General features: G+C 37.1%; 1 long non-coding RNA gene and 1 other non-coding gene across 3 annotated transcripts; one reads left to right on the top strand and one right to left on the bottom strand.

The window, feature by feature from the left end:
• Nucleotides 1-605: 605 nt before the first annotated feature.
• LOC139897222 (uncharacterized) lies at nt 606-2,501 on the bottom strand. Of its 2 annotated transcripts, none has more exons than XR_011776476.1 (5): nt 2,360-2,501; nt 1,999-2,256; nt 1,598-1,718; nt 899-1,163; nt 606-815 (listed from the first exon to the last, which is right to left on the bottom strand). It is a non-coding gene; the product is annotated as an uncharacterized lncRNA (long non-coding RNA). The 2 variants fall into 2 exon arrangements; XR_011776475.1 differs by having other exon boundaries at nt 1,598-1,862.
• Nucleotides 2,502-13,194: 10,693 nt separating this feature from the next.
• LOC139903301 (small nucleolar RNA R71) lies at nt 13,195-13,301 on the top strand. The gene has a single exon (XR_011778130.1). It is a non-coding gene; the product is annotated as a small nucleolar RNA R71 (small nucleolar RNA).
• The last annotated feature ends 8,515 nt before the right edge of the window (nt 13,302-21,816 follow it).

Here is a 21,816-nt window from a genome sequence, read left to right on the forward strand (position 1 = left end):
CTTTGAGCCATTATTTCAATATCAAGAAATAGCGGACAATTTGACTCATACATTAGTCAAACTTTTATATAACTAGTGAAATGACCCGTAAAATCACGTGTTTATTTAAAAAATATATTTTAAAGATATTTTACTCTGTACTGAACATGAAAATGAACTCTAACTATTAAAAAAACCATATGAACCCCCAACAAACCGACATCTAATTTATTATAAAGCCAAAAATTTTAGCAACTATACTATTCAAATCAACAAAAACATCAAAATAAACTTGTATAACAAAAAACTTATATGTATTCCAGTAAATTTCTAAAGCTCCTATACTTATGCCTATATACATCTAAATACAGCTTGTGTCGAATTGTTACCTTTCTCATCAAAAAATGAGATTCACGAAAAGCATCAAACTCGGTTAATTTCCCTTCTAACCAGGTAACTCTTCACTTTTAATTTTCTGTATATGTTCAACTAAAAACGGAAGTCTGTCAATTGCATTTTGACTGAAACAACATACAGGGATTTATGTAAAAATCCCTAAGACAATGACAATAAAAAACTGCTATCCAAAAGCATAGTCTTAAAATACAAAACGTTAACAAACAAAATGAAAACCATCTTAACAATTCATTACTTCCAAAAATCATCATTTCTAAGACAACGTGATTGGTTAACGCCTGAACCTATACAAAGCAAGTCAGTTACTACAGCTATTCAAAAATTAAGAATAACTACATTAAAGACTACCAGATGGATTGAGAAACGGCCTTAATTGAATCGCCAAGTGACTTCATTGTTTATAGCAGCACAACTATATCCTACAAAATGGAGGCACATGTGAGAAAATAACACAGACTACTTACAATAAGAAAATAAATCAAACCACCTGACCCAAGCTTACTGTGTGTCCAAAAAGCATTCATTATACATCTTGGCCATGAGTCTCAATGATAGCATACTGATGTAAGAGATGTTCTTAATGCTCAAATAGTTTAACTTTTGCTATATAAATCAACAATTGGTTTCGAGTGTGCATCAGCTGATCAGTAGCACCTGTAGAAGCACCATAACCACCACCACAGTAGCAACATCATCACCATCACCAGCAGCTAGCTGTGACGGCTTTGTCAACGTTTCAGTTTCTGGATACAGGTAGAACGTAAAACCTAAATATAAAACACTTCACTTAATCACTTAATCACTAATTTTCATTGTCAATTATATTAATCCAAGCCTGTCACGGATAGATAATAGCCCAAAGACCCATTTTACAGCAAACGGTTATAAATTACCATGTCTACATGACCACCATTAATTCGTAATGTAATATTTAGCTATAACCCACGTTAATGGGTCTAAATTGTTCATCCAAACCATAACATTATATACACTGATACACAAATGATACCTCACTATACCGAAAATAATATTAATGCAAGAACTATTGACTTTAAAAAAAATCAAAACAATGAATTATGCAAACATAAAAACAACTTTAAAATTACATAAGACAAATTGAAGGATACTGATCCGTAGAGTTAGACAGGTAAAAATTATACAGAGTATATCAATATCAATAAGCACAGAATGAAATTTTAACCTCAGAAGAGACAGATTCCGTTACTGCTACCCGTACACTTCAATTATTAGCACCTAAATATAGGGCATGTTGGCACTTCAATGAAAGGTTTTGAGCCTTCGTATGATGCACGATTGAATAGCTGCTAAAAGATTAGTTGTGCAAGGACCAATGATGATGAAAAGAATTATAAATAAACCAAAACATATATTTAAACAATGAAACGTTAGATTTCAACAACAACAATAGAAACTTTAAATTTCACCAACAAAATCACCATCATAATCTGCAACAAAAATAAATAAACACACAAAATATAAATCTAAACCTAACAAATGAAAATCTAAAAGTACCAAATCAAACTAACAAAGCATAAAAACTAATAATACAAAAAAAAATAGTATTCAAAAGCTACATCAAACCTGATTTTAGATGGAAATCGATTAAGAATTTGTCCACAACTTCATTAAACTGAAAAAGCATGAAGAAATCCTGTTATTGTCTATGTAGAAGATGGAATTAATGAAAAAAGTGAAATATCCGAGCGACGGTTCGTAGATTCGATGGCGATGGTTTCCAGATCTTAATGCTACTGTATTGGTCAAGATTTCACAATGAATTGACATTCAGATGTGTTGGTACCTCCGACGAACTCTGATGGCAATCATCTGTGGATTAACCTAAAAACATCGATTCAAGAAACAATTAAAAATTAAAGAACCTTGCAATGAAATTGAAATTGAAATTGAATCGATACTTGAAACTGCATCATGAATTTTAAACCTTGCGATGAATTGAAACTGCATCGTGATTTTATTTTTTGAGAAACCTAATTTCATGGATAATATGAGTGGAGCGTATGGAATTGATATGAATGGAGGAGAAGAAGCGGATTTGAGATGGAGATCGAAATTAAGAGAGAAAAGATTTTAAATTAGGGTTGCACTATCAAAAATATACATACGGATATTATTATTATTTTTTTAAAATTGATAAAAAATTTTATGACATCATTTAGATTTAGAGTGCTTAGATTTTTTTTTTCTTTTTAATTTTTTTTAACAAAGTAAATTGTTTTTTATGATCATCATTTTAGAGATATAATACAATCTAAGATAGATGCCAACAATACTTAACATGTTTGTAACATTGGCGTTGTAATAAGTTATACTAAGTTAAGTATAATTAACTTTGTTTAGTAAAGGGTAGAAATGGTTGTTATTTTATTTATAAAATAGTTATAGTACATAATTTATTATTATTATTATTATTATTATTATTATTATTATTATTATTATTATTATTATTATTATTATTATTATTATTATTATTATTATTTTCTAGAAAAATGAATTACTCCAATGAATATTATTAAAAAAAATAATAAACGAATAATGCAAGATAAGCACAACGGATAGAGCAGAGCGCTGCACCCCGAAACAAAACAAGGCAAAACAACACGCCACTACCAAGTCACTGGACATAACTAATCTAGACGACATACATCAAACCACTTCTAAATTCCAAACTGATCGAATTCGAGACACAATCGCTGAGTTTTTAAAACGAACTGTGAGCAGCTTCAACCGAGTATTAGATACGACGGCATCAAAAACTTGTTGTTCAACCGATATTATTATTATTATTATTATTATTATTATTATTATTATTATTATTATATTATTATTATTATTATTATTATTATTATTTATTTATATATTACGGAGTATTAAAATTAATTATTGTTATTATTGTTAACAATGGAAACCAACACGAGATGGGCGAGTCATGATCTATCAGCGATCTAGGTTTTTCGATTATGATTGAGTTGTTGCTTGGTCATTGAATGATATAAGTAGTAACTAAGTACGCTATGTACGGGTGTGAACGTGTGGTGCAATAATATTATTATTTTTTATGAATTCATTTAGCTCCTTAATGCCTACCATAACTAGTTATTCGGTTTTGTACTAACTGATTTAACTATAACATCGGCTCTATTTATTGGTTTGAGCAAGAGACGACTTATTTGAAATTAAGTGCACAATTCATAAAACTAAATCTTTCAGCTAACTTCTGCGTATTTGTAGTTACTTACCGTATCAATTGCCAATTATTGGTCATTGAGATTCATGGTAATTCGGATTAATATTTAGGTATAGATATTACCTCTTTTTTCTCCTTTCAAACAAATTAAAATGATTGAATTTTTTCTATTTGAAATCGTGTTAGGCATAATTCTAAATTTCTGTTACTTAGGCTGGATTATTTGATTGTCATTCAACTTTAAAACAGATATATTTTAATTCAAATTTCCGTAATAATCACTTCACCTAATTTGTTTAAAGGTTCGGTTTCCCGTTTCCCTTTTTTACCCAATATGATCCGACCCATCTATCTAAAATTCAAAATAGGAGCCCAACCTGTTTAGCGAATTACTTACGCCCCCTTATTATCCAAATTAAAAAAAAAATTGGATTCTACGTGGGCTTCTTCTCTGTTTTCATGTATCACGTTCATAATAGTCTTCTTAAACATTTTTTAAACATTACTCTTAATAATCACTTCACCTAGTTTAAAGGGTCGTTTCCTGGAAATCGTTTCCCCTTTTTTTTACCCAATACGATTCGACCCATCTAAAATAACAAAATAGGAGCCCAACCTGTTTAGCGAATTACTTATGCCCCCTAGAGCGCTCCCATCAGTGAGGTCCTAGAGCCACCCAGCCACGCGTTCACCTGGGCGCCGATGGCAGCGGGCCGCCCAGGCCTCCGCCCGGCTCCACATCCAGCTCATAGTTCTCCTTTTCGTGGTTTTTGGTCATTTTGGTCAGATATCAGGACGGGAGTAACGGTCAAAATTGACCGTTTGAAAATAATATATCGAAAAAACATCCCCAAAATACAGGTTTTTCTCAAGATCAAAATGCGGTCGGTCGAGATATGATGCAAACGTTACTTAAACAATCGCAACAAAATACCGGTTTTTCTCAATTTGCAAATGCTAATCCATTTGCGGGTATGTTTCCAAATGTTTACACACAACAACAACAACGACAACGACAACGACGACGACGACGACGACAACGACGACAACGACAACAACAACGACGACGACGATGACGACGACGACCACGACGACGACAACGACGACCACGACGACGACGACGACGACGACGACCACGACCACGACGACGACGACGACGACCACGACGACCAACAACCAACAACAATAATATCTGTAATTCTCGAACAAACAACAATCTCAACAATATCCACACTACCCAAACCAATCACAATCTCAACAACAAACACCTTATTATCCAACACTACGTGACGATTCGGACGAGGAAGAAGTTCCCGAAACTCCACGCCAAGTCGAACCCGACGACGAACCCGAGCCCAAACCCGTAGCCGATCTGAAAGGAAAAAAAGTGAGGTGTCCCAAAGTTCCTTGGTCCAATTTGGAAACTCGAATTTTAGCCGAGCGTTATCTGTACGTTTCCGAACATCCGGACCCAATTTGAAAATTTACTTAAGGATCACGACCCAATCCGACGTCCTCCAAGTCGAGCTAAAAGTCAAAGGGAGTCGTACTCATCCGATGCCGCGAGCCGTATGTCTTTGGATGAAGTACGTTTAAAGATAACTCAATCGACCGAAGCTTCACAACTCTTGGCAAATCGAACCATGGAAAAGCTATGTGAAAATAGCAAAATGCAAACAATGTTTAAAGGTTTGAAGCTTCTTTCCAAACCGGTGTCACGTGACTTGCCTCCGGACGAATACGAGGGGTTGATGAGGGCTCGTGCAAGAATTAAGAAACGATATGAAAGGAAATGGCACCTTCGGACGAGGACGAGTAGTTTGTTTGTTTAGTTTTCTAGTATTTTATTTTAATTTATGTCGCATTTTAATTATCCTCGTAATGTTTTAAATTTTAATTATCGTAATTTTTTTAATATTCAATGAAATTTTAGTTTTATGTTAATAAATATTTATAATTTATAATATATATATTTATAATTATTTGATTTTTGAAAAAAATAAATTGTTATGAGTTTTAGTCATGGGTTTAGTTCTGAGAATGTTACTGATGTGGCACTCAGGACTAGGAAGGAATGAACTACTAGGATTCTTATTTGTGTTGGGAAATTACGGTCTCACTAATTCCCACCACCCAGCCCAACAATAATAGTAAAAAAATAAGAACAATACACAACACAAGATTTAACGTGAAAACTCCAAAACAGGAGAAAAACCACCGGCCCCCAAAAAGAGAAATACACTATATCACAAATTGTTACAATGATATAGACGACTCTCTTAAGCCAACTACACTTTCCAAAATATTTAACTAATACAACTCTCAAACAAGGGTAAGAAAGAAAGAAATAATCAAATACTTAAAGTGTATTGATTGTTGCAAATTGGAATGAAGACTTAGCCCTCCTTTTATAACCAAGTCACCTACCTCCAACTTTCTCCTCCCACCTATGTGGGATAACATCCTTCACAAAGTAACCATATCAATTTTTTCTATCAAAAAATAAACCAACAAATCTCCACCTTTTTGATAGTAAAAGATAACCATACTTCAACATTATAAGGATAACCGATATAGATGCTTCCTCGACGACAACTTCAAGATCCTCATCTTCATGCCGATGACATTATCTCCCAAAAGACAAAACTTGCATCTTCATCGAACATTGTCTAAACCGACAATCATTGTCATCACAGACAATCATAACTCTTAACAAGAATTATCATACTCTACCATTAAGAGTATAGCACTTAGAATATCACATTCCAAGCATTTCACCTTGGCACATGTTGTTGAACAACCAGCTGAAACTTTATGGTGCAACTTCCCTGTTTGGCTTTCCCGAAAGTCCCATCAGCTACAACATCAGTTTCCACCACACAACCTGCATCAACGCCAAACCAATGCTGATATGGTCGAAACGGACAGTTTTTATTCGCGCGGTGTTGTCAGGCCACGGCTCGCCAGGATTTGCCACTCGTGAGAGAAAGGTACTGTTTTAAATTTATATTTAGTGGGGCCTAAATCTTACTACTCCTTATAAGTAAGGGAAGTATGACCTAGAGTCGTATTTTTGAGATATCAGTAGAATCAAACCTATATTTAAGCCTAAGATAGTTAGGGAGTAGTGAATATTTATTTTGGGATTTTCTAATTTATAAGACAGATAAAGTAAATGCGATAAAATTCGTATTTCAGATAAGGTTAAAGTGAGTGCATGCTATGACTTCATCAGTTATTCTGCCGAGATTATGGAGTGCTGGCTCATGAATAGGCAGAGGCCTTGTATTCATTATACTGGTCCTAAACGCCCCTGTCATAAGACATGTCACTTGGTACTGCGTTAGGCTTGAAGATTCTAAATAGACAGCAACGTCCCTTACCCCCGACGCCTGTGCAGTCTGACTACAGGCATACATGTTCAGACGGCTCATTCAATTGAGCGACTCGGTTGGGTGACGTATTAACATTCCGAAATGGTCTAAACTTTCTTAAGCATAATAGAATACATGGTTTACCATATCCGAGAGACGTGATGTGTCTCAATGCTTTCGTTAATGATTGGTAAAAGATAGTTAGGCCCTTAAAAAGAGTTCAACCATAAAGAACACCATGGCCAAGTCAAGCTGACTTCCATGAACACGTTCGGTTATCCTAACGGTCCAATCCTTTATGTGTCTAAACAAATAGTTCCTTAATTAACTAAGAATCCCTTAAGCGGGGTGCAATGCTTGAGACCGCGTTATGCTTCAGTGTACTGGTCAACACTAATCGGGTTCCATGGCCTTACTTAGCAGAGGTACAGCTTACAACAACCGTTGTGCTTCAGCGTGCACGTACGAAGTTTATATGCTTGGTGACTACACTAGCATGGTCTAGGACCGACAATGTACTAAGGGTTTAGTCAGATGTTTCACTACGAAAGAGTCCTCAGTCAGAATCCAAAGCTCGATAGACTTACTACAACCGGTGTGCCTCGGTCGATCTTACGTTGTATCCGATAGACTTCTCTTACCAAGGGGTGACACAGATAGTGTACTCTGAATCGGGGTTCACGACTTCCCAATAACAGAGCATATAACTACGTTCTATTAGTTGGAAAAGCGATTGAGTTTAAAGCATAACCGGAAAGCATTTCAACAACATACACAGACCATAATATTATTTCGTCATTATAACTGCTTACATCATAGCAAACACTAAAGATAACTACTCGCTAATCATGGCAACAATATCATAAAACATTATATAAGATAAAGGATAGAAGTACCAGTAGATTAAACGAGTTCTGAATACAAAAGTGACAACTTCAAGACTCCAGACCGCTCCTAATACAATCTTCAGCGTTCTTCTCCGGGTACTAGGTTTTCCGCACGGAGTCGAAGGCCTTGAGATTATGACTAATATTGTACAAGAGACAGAAAGAAGTGAATTGAAGTGTGTGTTTGAATGAATGACAAAGACCCTTTAAATAGACTAGGAATTTGCCAAAATATGGCTGGCAGGCCGTATGGCAGCCCGTTTGGAGGCCCGTATTTGGCAGGCCATTTTCCTGGCAGGCTGTATGGTAGGCCGCTTGGTGAGCCGTATTTGGCAGGCCGTTTACATACTGGCAGGCCGTATGACAGGCCGTTTTTGATGCTGGTCAGTCTTGATTCACTGGATCGTAACTTGATTTCTTGTCTTTCACCGTTTCGCTCTAGAATCTTCGTTTTAGCTCCGATTCTCTTGATTCTTTTTACACCGCCTTCATAATTACTTGTTCTTCAATTCTAACCGATGATGTGGGTATTTTGCCGATAAAGTTCGAATCTTTGTTGTTTTTGGGCCTTAATACCGGGGGTGAAAACGTGACTTTTTAGCCGATATCAAATATCTCACACTTACACTTTGCTTGTCCTCAAGCAAACTCTCATTTCCTTAAGAACCTTTTCGGCGTTTCTTTTCTAATAGCCTAAATGGTTTGCTTTTATTATAAGAGCAAAAGATAGGATGAGTTATCTATGTTAGGATTTGAAGTTATCTCTGCAAGCATGCGAGGAGGTTACATGACATAGGCTAGCTTTCACGGGTCACTCGAATCACTCAAGTGTTTAGGGTTCCCTATAGATCTAAGAAATGAATACACTCATAGCCAGTCATGCTGCACCCATCATCATAGGCTTGATAAAGACTCAAATCCTTGCTGCTAATGCGAGAACGGTAGTAATCTCAGCTTTATAGGTCATTTGTCAATGATGAGAAAGGAATTTTGGAGTGGTTGTGAAGTGAAATAAAGGGTGATGTTGTCTTTATACAGACTTTTATTTGGATAGATAGGAGTGCTGAAGTATTTCGAGAAGCTCTTTTGAACTTTTCTTCAATTGATAATCATTTTTGGTCGAGTTCTCTTTGGCGTTTCTCTTATTAAGTTCTGTTCCTTTTCTCAGAACTAATTTTTTTTTTTTTTGGAGACTTCATCTCGAGAAACTTTTTGCCGGTAAACTTTTTCAAGACCTTTGCCATGATACTTGAGAGGTTTATAACATCGGGTTTTAGGAAGGAATCTCATTTTCTGGATTTTTCGAGGAATAGTAAAGGTGATGTGGATGTGGTGGTGGAGTAGAAGAGTGGAGGTGCGGAAGGTTTATGTTTGACAAATGGCTAGCTATTTTGATTACAACCGAATCACGTTTCGCTGCTTGGAGATGTAGATCTAAAGCAAGTTCTGATTCTGACCACAGACATCGGCACTCTCAACGGAAAATAGTGAAGCATTAAAGATAAATGATGGTCTTATTTGGGGTGCCTCACCATAATCAATTTAGGTCGATAATGCCTTAGTCATGCAATGCTCTATTAGAGATTTCAATCTAACAAGATTTCCATCTTACTTAAGCCTTATTTTTATTGACAAACGTTTCAGGTTTTCAAAAATACTCTTTCGAAAAGGGTTTCTTTTGCAAAAATTTTGAAATTTGGCTTAAGGACTTGAAATCTTCGTAATAGGTTATTATAATATAGCATAAAAAGATTATACCAACATCCCACACTTAGAGGAACATTGTCCTCAATTTTCCTAGTGTATCCCACACTTAGGAGTTTTAGTTGAAGATTTGGGAGTATTTGTCTAGTGTTTTAATTGGGTGTTATCCCACACTTACTGATAAGCTAGGATGTGGCATAGTTTGAATCTTGAGCTAGTAGCGAAAAGAAAGAAATACCTCTAGCAGATGTGGTTGGTTTCCAATCCTTGCATCTTTATCGGCTAATTTGTCGTTCTTTATTCTTCTACTCTACTTTATTGCACGGGTTGCCTCCCGAGAAGCGCTTTTGTTTAAGGTCATTGGCTCGACCATAGTAATGCTTCAAAAAGCAAACATTCCTCGCTGATGGTTGTGGTCTTGGTCTTCTTGAGGGAATGTGAGTCTTGGTGGATAAATCCTGAGAAAGTGTCGGACCAGTAGTGGTAACAGATCCGGTACTTCTCTTGAAGATCTTCTAAAAGATAAGTAGTGCGCAGTTTCGGCTCTTGATAAGTCTTGAAGTCCGATGAGGATATGATCCACGGCTCTGCTGGTTGACCCATGAATGTCAATCATAGAAGCAGTGCTGGTGTTGATTATTTCTCTGGTGGGGTGCTCATTTCGGAGGTCTTCAAATAATGTTAGAAACTGTATCTTTAGAATTTCGAAGTCTTCGGAACGGTCATCTCCACAGTAAGAGTCAGTAGCTTTGCACAGATTTACTAAGATGCGAAGCTGAAAAGAAGTGAAGAGCAATCCTGATCCGAGTATTAATTTCACCGTCTTTGAGTATATATCCCTACATCCAGCTTTAAATGTGAAACTAGGATCTGTGGATTCTTGGAAGATACGTGTTATCTGCTTAATAACGTAGGTGGAAATGTTGACTCGGTCTGGTTCAAGATGAGAGAACGGATTGTTTCTCCTCGCTTCTTCCATAACAACGTCTCGTAGCTCTTTGATAATCAGATCGGCGTGGTGATCAATGGTTACGTTAATTACTAGCCTCTCTGGTGTGTTTTCGGAATTATCTCTTTCCAAGAGAGCGAAAAAGCTGTGAATATCATTTGCAAGTTAGAGTGATAAGTCGGGCGCCCGGTGGAAAGATCCATATACTTCCGGATGAGAGTCAGTAGTGCTCGTTGGTTTCGTGAGAACGGAAGTGCAGATCCGGCTAAGGCATTATAAACCTTAGAGTAAATGATCTTCTGATCTCGACAGAATCTTGTCTCGAGAATAGTGCGAACCACTGAATTATGCTTTCGTTGCCTCTCTTCGTGATAGATATGATCGTGAAGAGAATTGATAAAGTCTTGAATGCGTTCTTCTAGGATTTCAACATCATTGTCTTCTCCTCGGAGATAGAGGTGGTGTTCTTCTCTGATAGCCATAATTCGTTCTGTTAAGCGTAGCGTAAAATCAATGGTTGATTTTCGGATGGCTTCGAGAATGTCTTCAAATTCATCAGTATCGTTGATGAAGGTGATCATGTCTGCGTGTGTGGATATAACCGGAGTTCGATCTGAAGAAGAGTTCAGCTCCCCTTGATCTGGTTCGGTTGGAGAGTGTGAGTTATTCAGAATGTCTTCATGTTGCTCTTCCTCGTCATCATCGGTATCTTGTTCCTCTGAGGATGCGTCTGATGAACGGGTTTCTTCAGTATTCTGATTCTCTAGTTTGACACTTGCAGGATCAATTTCTATATCCTTAACCTCAGCCTTGTCGGTCTTCTTCTTGAAACGAATGATTAAACTGTGATTTTCCGTCTCAAGCCTCATTATTTCCTCATGATGCTCAGTGCTTGGAGCGGGTATTGTCGCAGTTTCTTTTACGTCTTCCATTTCCTCTTCCTCTTCAGATTCCTCCTCTTCCTCTATTTCTTCGCTGGGATCCTCTTCCTCCATTTCTGGGTCGTCTACAGACTGTGATTCGACACCCATCTCGAAATCATCGGCTGGTGGTGAAAACTCGTCATCGGAAGTGATCCGTCTGGTGGAAATAGCAAACATCTCTGCCTGTCCAGAAAGATCGGTTGGTCGGTCAATTTTGAAAGTAATGCTCTCCCCATGTGATCGTAAGATCAAGGTTTGATTGTACACATCAATGACATTCCTAGCCGTATTCATGAATGGTCTTCCTAACACTATTGGTGTGTGTAGGTCTTCCTTAATATCCATCACTACGAAATCTGTAGGATACAAGAATTTGTCGACTTTCACCAAGACGTTCACAACTATGCCCCTAGGATATCGAATTATGTGATCGGAAAGTTGGATTGTCATTTTGGTTGGTGACAAGTCTCCTAACTCTAATCTCTGATAGAGAGAGTAGGGGATTTGGTTGATACTTGCTCCTAAATCTGCTAGCGCATGAATGGTTCCAGATTGGTAGATTGAACATGGAAAAACGAATCAGCCCGTATCTCCTAGCTTTGGTGGTAGAGAGTTTCTGAGTAATGCAGAGCATTCTTCACTCAGTGAAATTTTGTTAGAGTCTGGTATCCTCTCCTTTGTAGAGAGAAGCCTTCTGATGTATCTCTTCTGGTTGGGAACTTTGGACATAGTGTCCAGGAATCTTCCGTTAAGTTTGAAGGAATCAAGCTTAGATGGTTCTTCTTGTTGCCTTCCAGGATAAGGTACGCGAACTGGAGTTTCAGGAGTCAGCTTATGAGTATATGTCGATTTGTTCTTGACCCTAGTTGACCTTCTCCGTGGTTCTTCCTCTGGGATTACAGAGTCCATTTGCTTTGCTTCTTCTATGTGGGGATTTTGGATAGTATTACTTGGCAATCTTCCCTGCGGTCGAGTTTCAAGGCATTGTGATAACTGTCCGAGCTGCGTTTTCAAACTTTTGAGCAGAGCCAATTGATTTGTCATTAGTATCTCCGTCTGATCTTGTATGGTTGCAGTTCTCTGATTTAACTGTTGTTGCCCTTGAATGAACTGAGTTAACTGATCATCATCTCCGAGAGTGGGGTTAGTTGCTTTTGTAATCTGGGTGGTAGGGGAATTTTCCTCAACTGGGGGACCAGTGAGTGGGAGTGGTTGATCGTAGGTCAATTGAGATTGTTGGGCTGGATAAGGTGGATAGCGATAGCGAAAAGGTTGATTGCTTCGCTGATATTGATTAACCCTAGGTGGTTGATTGAATCCGAGATTTGGTGGACGAGCTGGGTATTGGACGTAACAGACTGAACCGTCAGGGTTTTCGTACTCAACTTGATATTCTTCAATAGGTTGCGGGTTGGTACAATTAACACAAGCCTGAGCTTGGTTAACCTGCTGCGGCTGCATCTTCAGTTCTCCGAGTTGTTTAGCAAGAGATTCCATCTTATCTGTGAGGGATTTGATGGCCTCCGTTTGATTGTTAAGTGCAAATAGTGGGGCAGATGATGAAGTTGTTTCACCACTGTTCCAGTCATGATGATGCATTGTCATGTTCTCGAGCAATTCCCATGCTTCGTCTGCGGTTTGGTTCATCAGATTCCCTTGAGCTGCTACATCGATCGTTGTCCTATGATTTACCGTAAGACCATTGTAGAAGGTACAGATTTGGGTTGACCGTTCTAGTTGGTGATTAGGGCATTTCTTCAGCAGGGTTTTGAATCGCTCCCATGCAGTGTAAAGAGATTCATCATAACTTTGTTTGAAGTTAATGATGTCATTCTTCAGTTTGGTTTGTTTAGAAGGAGGAAAATATTTGGTTAGGAATTTAGTAGCCATCTCCGTCCATGACGTGATGGAATCTTTTTCCAGTCCTTCGATCCAAGTTTGAGCATGATGAGTGAGAGAATAGGGGAACAAGTATAGCCGGACTATATCTTGTCCTATCCCTGGCTGTTTGTAGGAGTTCGAAAGAGATATGAATTTATCAAGATGATAATTAGGATCGTCATTCGGTAATCCATGAAACTGACAGCTATTTTGAATGAGCTGGATGATGTGATGTTTTAATTCGAACAGTGTCCTTGAATCTCTGGAAATCTGATTGGTCCTCCTCGACCTTCAATCGAGGGTTTGGTATTTTCTGCTAAAGTAACGCGTAACGCCATTTGATTTCTGATTCGTGCTTCCTTGCGTGCTTCAGAGATTATTGCGTCTGGATCAGGTACGAATAACAATGGCCCTGGTCTAGATAGGGTTTGGGTCATACACTAGGTATGCCTTTTTGTTTTTAATTTTTCGCAAATAAACTAAATTATAAATTAATCTAAAGTAAGCTAAACTATTCTTAGGAAATCTAAGTCTAAGGTAATCTAATCTAATTTAATCTAGGGTAGTCTAAAGTAATCTAAGGTAACCTAATTTAATCTAATTTTAATCTAAGGTAATCTAAGGTAATCTAATTTAAGGTAGTCTAATTTAATTAACTAACTATCCTACGGTGGAATATGTTTTTGGTTCTGGCTACTGATTCCCTGGCATTTCGGTAACAGAGCTCCACACGAACTATTCAACAAACCAAGTGGCCAGGTCAACTACGGATAGGCAGGATCCTTTTGGTCCCAATATAATTGGCGACTGTTCGGAAAATCCAATAACCAAGTCCGTGTATAATTGTCTTTCTTAGACACCACTAAATGCTTGTGAATAAGTTTGATAGAGAGCAGTATTGCCTAATACCAGTTCCCCGGCAGCGGTGACAAAAAATAGTATCCTCCCGTGATATGGCAGAAACGGAAGGTTTTTATTCGCGCGGTGTCGTCAGGCCGCGGCTCGCCAGGATCAGCCACTCGTGGGAGGAAGGTACTGTTTTAAATTTATATTTAGCGGGGCCTAAATCTTACTACTCCTTATAAGTAAGGGAAGTATGACCTAGAGTCGTATTTTTGAGATATCAGTAGAATCGAACCTATATTTAAGCCTAAGATAGTTAGGGAGTAGTGAATATTTATTTTGGGATTTTCTAATTTATAAGACAGATAAAGTAAATGCGATAAAATTCATATTTCAGATAAGGTTAAAGTGAGTGCATGCTATGACTTCATCAATTATTCTGCCGAGATTATGGAGTGCTGGCTCATGAATAGGCAGAGGCCTTGTATTCATTATACTGGTCCTAAATGCCCCTGTCATAAGACATGTCACTGGGTACTGCGTTAGGCTTGAAGATTCTGAATAGACAACAACGTCCCTTACCCCCGACGCCCGTGCAGTCTGACTACAGGCATACATGTTCAGACGGCTCATCCAATTGAGCTACTCAGTTAGGTGACGTATTAACATTCCGAAATGGTCTAAACTTTCTTAAGCATAATAGAATACATGGTTTACCATATCCGAGAGATGTGATGTGTCTCAATGCTTCCGTTAATGATTGGTAAAAGATAGTTAGGCCCTTAAAAAGAGTTCAACCATAAAGAACACCATGGTCAAGTCAAGCTGACTTCCATGAACACGTTCGGTTATCCTAACGGTCCAATCCTTTATGTGTCTAAACAAACAGTTCCTTAATTAACTAAGAATCCCTCAAGCGGGGTGCAATGCTTGAGACCACGTTATGCTGCAGTGTATTGGTCAACACTAACCGGGTTCCATGGCCTTACTTAGCAGAGGTACAGCTTACAACAACTGCATGGTCTAGGACCAACAATGTACTAAGGGTTTAGTCAGATGTTTCACTACGAAAGAGTCGTCAGTCGGAATCTAAAGCTCGATAGACTTACTACAACCGGTGTCCCTCGGTCGATCTTACGTTGTATTCGATAGACTTCTCTTACCAAGGGGTGACACAGATAGTGTACTCTGAATCGGGGTTCGCGACTTCCCAATAACAGAGCCTATAACTACGTTCTATTAGTTGGAAAATCGATTGAGTTTAAAGCATAATCGGAAAGCATTTCAACAGCATACACAGACTATAATATTATTTCGGCATTATAACTGCTTACATCATAGCAAACACTAAAGATAACTACTCGCTAATCATGGCAAAAATATCATAAAGCATTATATAAGATAAAGGATAGAAGTACCAGTAGATTAAACGAGTTCTGAAACAAAAGTGACAACTTCAAGACTCCAGACCGCTCCTAATACAATCTTCAGCGTTCTTCTCCGGGTACTAGGTTTCCCGCACGGAGTCGAAGGCCTTGAGAGTATGACTAATATTGTATAAGAGACAGAAAGAAGTGAATTGAAGTGTGTGTTGGAATGAATGACAAAGACCCTTTAAATAGACTAGGAATTTGTCAAAATACGGCTGGCAGGCCGTATGGCAGCCCGTTTGGTGGCCCGTATTTGGCAGGCCATTTTCCTGGCAGCCCGTATGGCAGGCCGCTTGGTGAGCTGTATTTGGCAGGCCATTTACATACTGGCAGGCTGTATGGTAGGCCGTTTTTGATGCTGGTCAGCCTTGATTCACTTGATCGTAACTTGATTTCTTGTCTTTCATCGTTTTCGCTCTAGAATCTTCGTTTAGCTCCGATTCTCTTGATTCTTTTTGCACCGCCTTCGTAATTACTTGTTCTTCAATTCTAACTGACGAAGTGGGTATTTTGTCGATAAAGTTCGAATCTTTGTTGTTTTTAGGCCTTAATACCGGGGTGAAAATGTGACTTTTTAGCCGATATCAAATGCCCATGTTTAATTGTGGAACCGCTAACGAACATCCCTTTCCACGGTGGCGCGGACACACCATGAGGATGACGTGACTTCAGAGGAATTCGTCACTCTCCATAACAACGGAGACATCATTAGCGCCTTTGGAGCCATTTGCCGAATTAGCTCCACCTGGACAATTAACCCTTACATGCCCAGTTTTCCCGCACTTCCAGCATACCAAATTCTTTCCAGAGTTTTTCTTCCGCCTATCTGAATACAACAGTACCGTACTTTCTGATGACGAGACCCCGTTACCTTCCAGTCTTTTCTCCTCGGATAGGAGCTTGCTAGTAACGTCTTCAAACTTCAGAGTTTCTTTCCCATACATCAAAATAGGTTTCATGTGTTCATAAGACGATGACAAAGATAATATCAACCTCAAAGCTTTATCTTCATCATCCACTTTAACTCCAATAGCTTCAAGTTCTGAAACAATACCATTAAGAATACTTAGATGATCTGAAATCTTTGAACCCCATCCATACGCAGAGTGTGAAATTGTTCTTTAAGACACAACCGATTTGAGATGCCCTTGCCCTGGTACAACTGCTCTAGTTTAACCCAAAGCTCCTTTGCCGTTGATAACCCGTGCACATTTGTAAGCACGTTCTTTGCAAGACACAAACGAATTCCACTTGCCGCCCTCAAATCCATATCATCCCATTCTTCTTCATCGAACTTCTTGCTAGAATCACTACCGGGAACAAGGGTGAGTTTACCCTTCAAAGCCTTGTGTAAACCGGACTGAATCAACACATCCTTGACTTGAACCTGCCACAAGCCAAAATTGATCCTCCCATCAAATTTCTCTACATCAAACCTCATCGGACTGAATTTCGACATCGTATCCGTATCCTACGAACAACACTTTCTCTGATTTTGCTCACATTTCAACTGGCCGACAGATGTAGTGGAGTGACGCACAGGATCCTTTAAATCGAAAAATCCAACACCCGGTCCACTACAAATTCTAGACACCACTTACTCTGAATCAGAAAAAATATTGTCTAACCAGATACCATATATGATCAAAAGAACTCGTTTCTGATGTGGACGATCCACTCCCGTGGCAACCACAGAGCATACTCCGACTCCTATAATCGAGACCCCCTGTCAAACCTGACGCTCTGATACCAGTTGTTGGGTAATTACGGTCTCACTAATTCCCACCACCCAGCCCAACAATAATAGTAAAAAAATAAGAACAATACACAACACAAGATTTAACGTGGAAACTCCAAAACAGGAGAAAAATCACCAGCCCCCAAAGAGAGAAATACACTATATCACAAATTGTTACAATAATATAGACGACTCTCTTAAGCCAACTACACTCTCCAAAATATTTAACTAATACAACTTTCAAACAAGGGTAAGAAAGAAAGAAATAATCAAATACTTAAAGTATATTGATTGGTGCAAATTGGAATGAAGACTTAGCCCTCCTTTTATAACCAAGTCACCTACCTCCAAATTTCTCCTCCCACGTGGGATAACATCATTCACAAAGTAACCATATCAATTTTTTCTATCAAAATTAAAACCAACAATTTGTTTCCATGTATTACGTGTAAAACTTACGACAGTTTCTTATTTGTTTTTTGGGGAAGAAGTATTTGTTCGTCGTCTTCTTCCTGGCGACTCATCTTCACAAAACAGGTACGGTTTTTTGTTTCTTATTTGTTTTTCATTGTTTGAACTATTTATGATTTGTTATCATAGTATATGATCTGACTTCATGCATTTAGAAGATATTTTTTTCTTACATATTTTGCGTCATTGAATACCCTGTTTTTTTAGGGCGATTTTTTTTCCTTATCAGCTAATCCCTTTTCTCATTTAATATTTTATTTCATTAATGTTAATACAGTTATATTTTTATTATGCAAGTGATTGTTGTCTGTTGTTTGCTTCTTATATTACAAGGTCGTATTAGTTGGTTATGTTTTTGATTTTTTTAAGCTCTCTTCCATATAAGTGTTGATCATCTTTGTGCAATTTACACCAACAGGATATCAAACAACCAAAGCCACAATATTATTAACCAAGATTGAAACCAACTAGTATAAATCAGCAGAAACACAAACAAGATTGGATCCACAAACCGGATACAATCTTTAGCCAAGATTGGCTAATAACAAACAAAGTGCCAAGATTACAATATGAGAATCACAAGTACACAAGTACTGTAAACAACTGAAACAGATGAAGATGATGATGTAATGAACGGGGTAATTGTATGTAACTGACACACAAAGAGCCCAAGTTTATATACATAAACCCTAGATGAAAGTTATATAAGACCCCCTTGAAGAAGCAGACATAAACAACTTTAGCTACGCTCCTTAAACTAATACAAGCGCAGTCCATAGAAGTTTCACTCAAGCCCTCCAGCTTTATAACATTAACAGCACAGGTTCATCACACATTGCACAGGAAGTCCAAAAGATAACAACCTATACAAAAGGACTAGAACAACCATAAATGAGAAAGGATAAACAGAAAATGAGTTTGATATGATCATAATTTTAACATCCCTCCACAAACTCACTTTTGGTATAAGTTATAAAGACCAAGTTTGCTGGTCAAGAAGCCATGTTGGGTCACACTTACACCCTTGGTTAAAATGTCTGGCAATTGACTTTCAGATAACAGTTTTAATAAGACCACTTGAAACCTTTTGTCTAATGTAATGCACATCAATTTCAAAGTGTTTAGTTCTATCATGAAAAACAGGATTTGCTGTCAACTGGATGGCAGAGTTATTATCACAAAAAAGGTCAATTGGCAAGTCTACATTTAAACCATGTTTTGAAGAAGGTTTTTGACCCAAACAATTTCACAAGCTGTGCTTACCATGGCCCTATATTCAGCCTCAGTTGAGGACCTGGAAGTGGTAGCTTGTTTTTTACTTTTCCAAGAGATCAAAGACCCACAAAAATTGACTAAGTACCCTGTTACAGATTTCCTGTCAATCTTACATTTCCCATAGTCAGCATCACAGTAAGCATTTAAGGTCAGATTATTGCTCTTAACAAATTGGACACCTTTACCTGGAGAGCCCTTCAGGTATTTGAGGACTCTCAAGGTTAGATTAAAGTGAGATTGAAGAGGAGCATGCATAAACTAACTAAGGATTTGAACAGAGAAGGATATATCAGGTCTGGTAAGGGTCAAGTAAATAAGTTTTCCAACCAACTTTTGGTACTCAGTCAAATTAGTCAACAAGGGGTCCTTTTCACTTGGTTCACATAAGACATTTAAATTAGGTTCAATAGGGGTGCTAGCAGGCTTGCACCCCAACAGACCATATTCATCAAGAAGGTCAAGACAATACTTTCTTTGAGAAATGCAGATGCCTTTTTCATTATTTAAAACTTCTATTCCAAGAAAATACTTGAGTTTTCCCAGATCTTTAATCAGAAATTTAGTTTTCAAAAATTGTTTGACCTTATCAATTTTAGAGTTGTTGTTCCCAGTGATAACAATGTCATCCACATACACAAGTAGGGTAATAAAAGTATCACCATCATTTTTAACATATAAAGAATTATCACAAACACTCTGGACAAAGCCATGCTCAGTAAGAGCATTATTAAGCTTAAAGTACCATTGTCTAGGGGCTTGTTTTAGACCATACAAAGACTTGGTTAATTGATAATGCTAAAAACGAACATATATTTCATAGCATTATTCCTCAAAAAAGACAAGCTTTTAGTTGCAATTGTTCTATTTACAAGTGATATTCGTTTAAATAATAAAAGGTGAAGACAAAAGACAGATTCGACGAATTGAAGACGCAAACGACCAAAAAGCTCAAAAGTACAAAAGACAATCAAAGAGGTTCCAATTATTGATAAGAAACGTCTCGAAATTACAAGAGTACAAGATTCAAATCGCAAAGTACAAGATATTAAATTGTACGCAAGGACGTTCGAAAATCCAGAACCGGGACCAGAATCAACTCTCAACGATCGACGCAACGGACTAAAAATTACAAGTTAACTATGCATATAAATATAATATAATATATAATTAATTATATAAATTATATATATATATATATATATATATATATTATATTATATAATAAACTGTCGGCAGACTAAGATCTAATTTGGAGTGAGCTGGAATTTCAAACTCCACGAGTCGTGGAGTTTGAAGAGCAAAAATGCCGCGAGTCGCGGAGTACCCCTGAACTCAATTCCCTATAAAGCCAACCGAATTCTAATCATTTTCATATCCATAATCTATCTCTCTCTCAATATATACGTAAATATATATATATAATTTATATTTTAATTTTAATTTTAATTTTAAATCCTAATAATAAGGGTATGTTAGCAAATGTTGTAAGGGTGTAAGTCGAAATTCTGTCCGTGTAACGCTACGCTATTTTTAATCATTGTAAGTTATGTTCAACCTTTTTAATTTAATATCTCGTAGCCAAGTTATTATTATGCTTATTTATACCGAAGTAATCATGATGTTGGGCTAATTACTAAAATTGGGTAATTGGGCTTTGTACCATAATTGGGGTTTGAATAAAAGAACGACACTTGTGGAAATTAGACTATGGGCTATTAATGGGTTTTATATTAACTAAACAATACCTTGTTAATTTAATATACAAACTTATAATTCGACGTATTTATATTTAACCACATACGCTTGACTGGGTACGGTGGGCGGGATATCTATAAATACCAATAATTATTCATTTTACCGGATACGGAACTGGATTAATAGTTAACAGACTTGTTGAAACAGGGGTGAATTACATTCAAGGGTAATTGGTGTAATTGTTAACAAAATAGTAAAACCTTGGTTTACACGCAGTCGATAACCTGGTGTATTCATTAAACAAAGTATTAAAACCTTGTTACAATTCGAATCCCCAATTAGTTGGAATATTTGACTTCGGGAATAAGAATAATTTGACGAAGGCTTTCGCTCTTTATATTTATGACTGATGGACTATTATGGACAAATCCGTATGGACATATTAAATAATCCAGGACAAAGGACAATTAACCCATGGGCATAAAACTAAAATCAACACGTCAAACATCATGATTACGGAAGTTTAAATAAGCATAATTCTTTTATTTCATATTTAATTTCCTTTATTTTATATTTAATTGCATTTCTAATTATCGCATTTTTATTGTTATTGTATTTAATTACACTTTTAATTATCGTACTTTTTAATTATCGCAAGTTTATTTTATCGCACTTTTATTTATTCGCAATTTCATTATCGTTATTTACTTTACGCTTTAAATTAAGTCTTGTATTTATTATTTTACATTTGGTTTTAACTGCGACTAAAGTTTTAAAATCGACAAACCGGTCATTAAACGGTAAAAACCCCCCTTTATAATAATAATAATATTACTTATATATATATATATATATATATATATATATATATATATATTTGTATTTTTATAAAAGTAAACTAATATAGCGTTAAGCTTTGTTTAAAGATTTTCCCCGTGGAACGAACCGGACTTACTAAAAACTAACCTACTGTACGATTAGGTACACTGCCTATAAGTGTTGTAGCAAGGTTTAAGTATATCCA

This window comes from Rutidosis leptorrhynchoides, chromosome 3 (genome assembly GCF_046630445.1).
Source record: "Rutidosis leptorrhynchoides isolate AG116_Rl617_1_P2 chromosome 3, CSIRO_AGI_Rlap_v1, whole genome shotgun sequence".
Classification (NCBI taxonomy): Eukaryota; Viridiplantae; Streptophyta; class Magnoliopsida; order Asterales; family Asteraceae; genus Rutidosis; species Rutidosis leptorrhynchoides.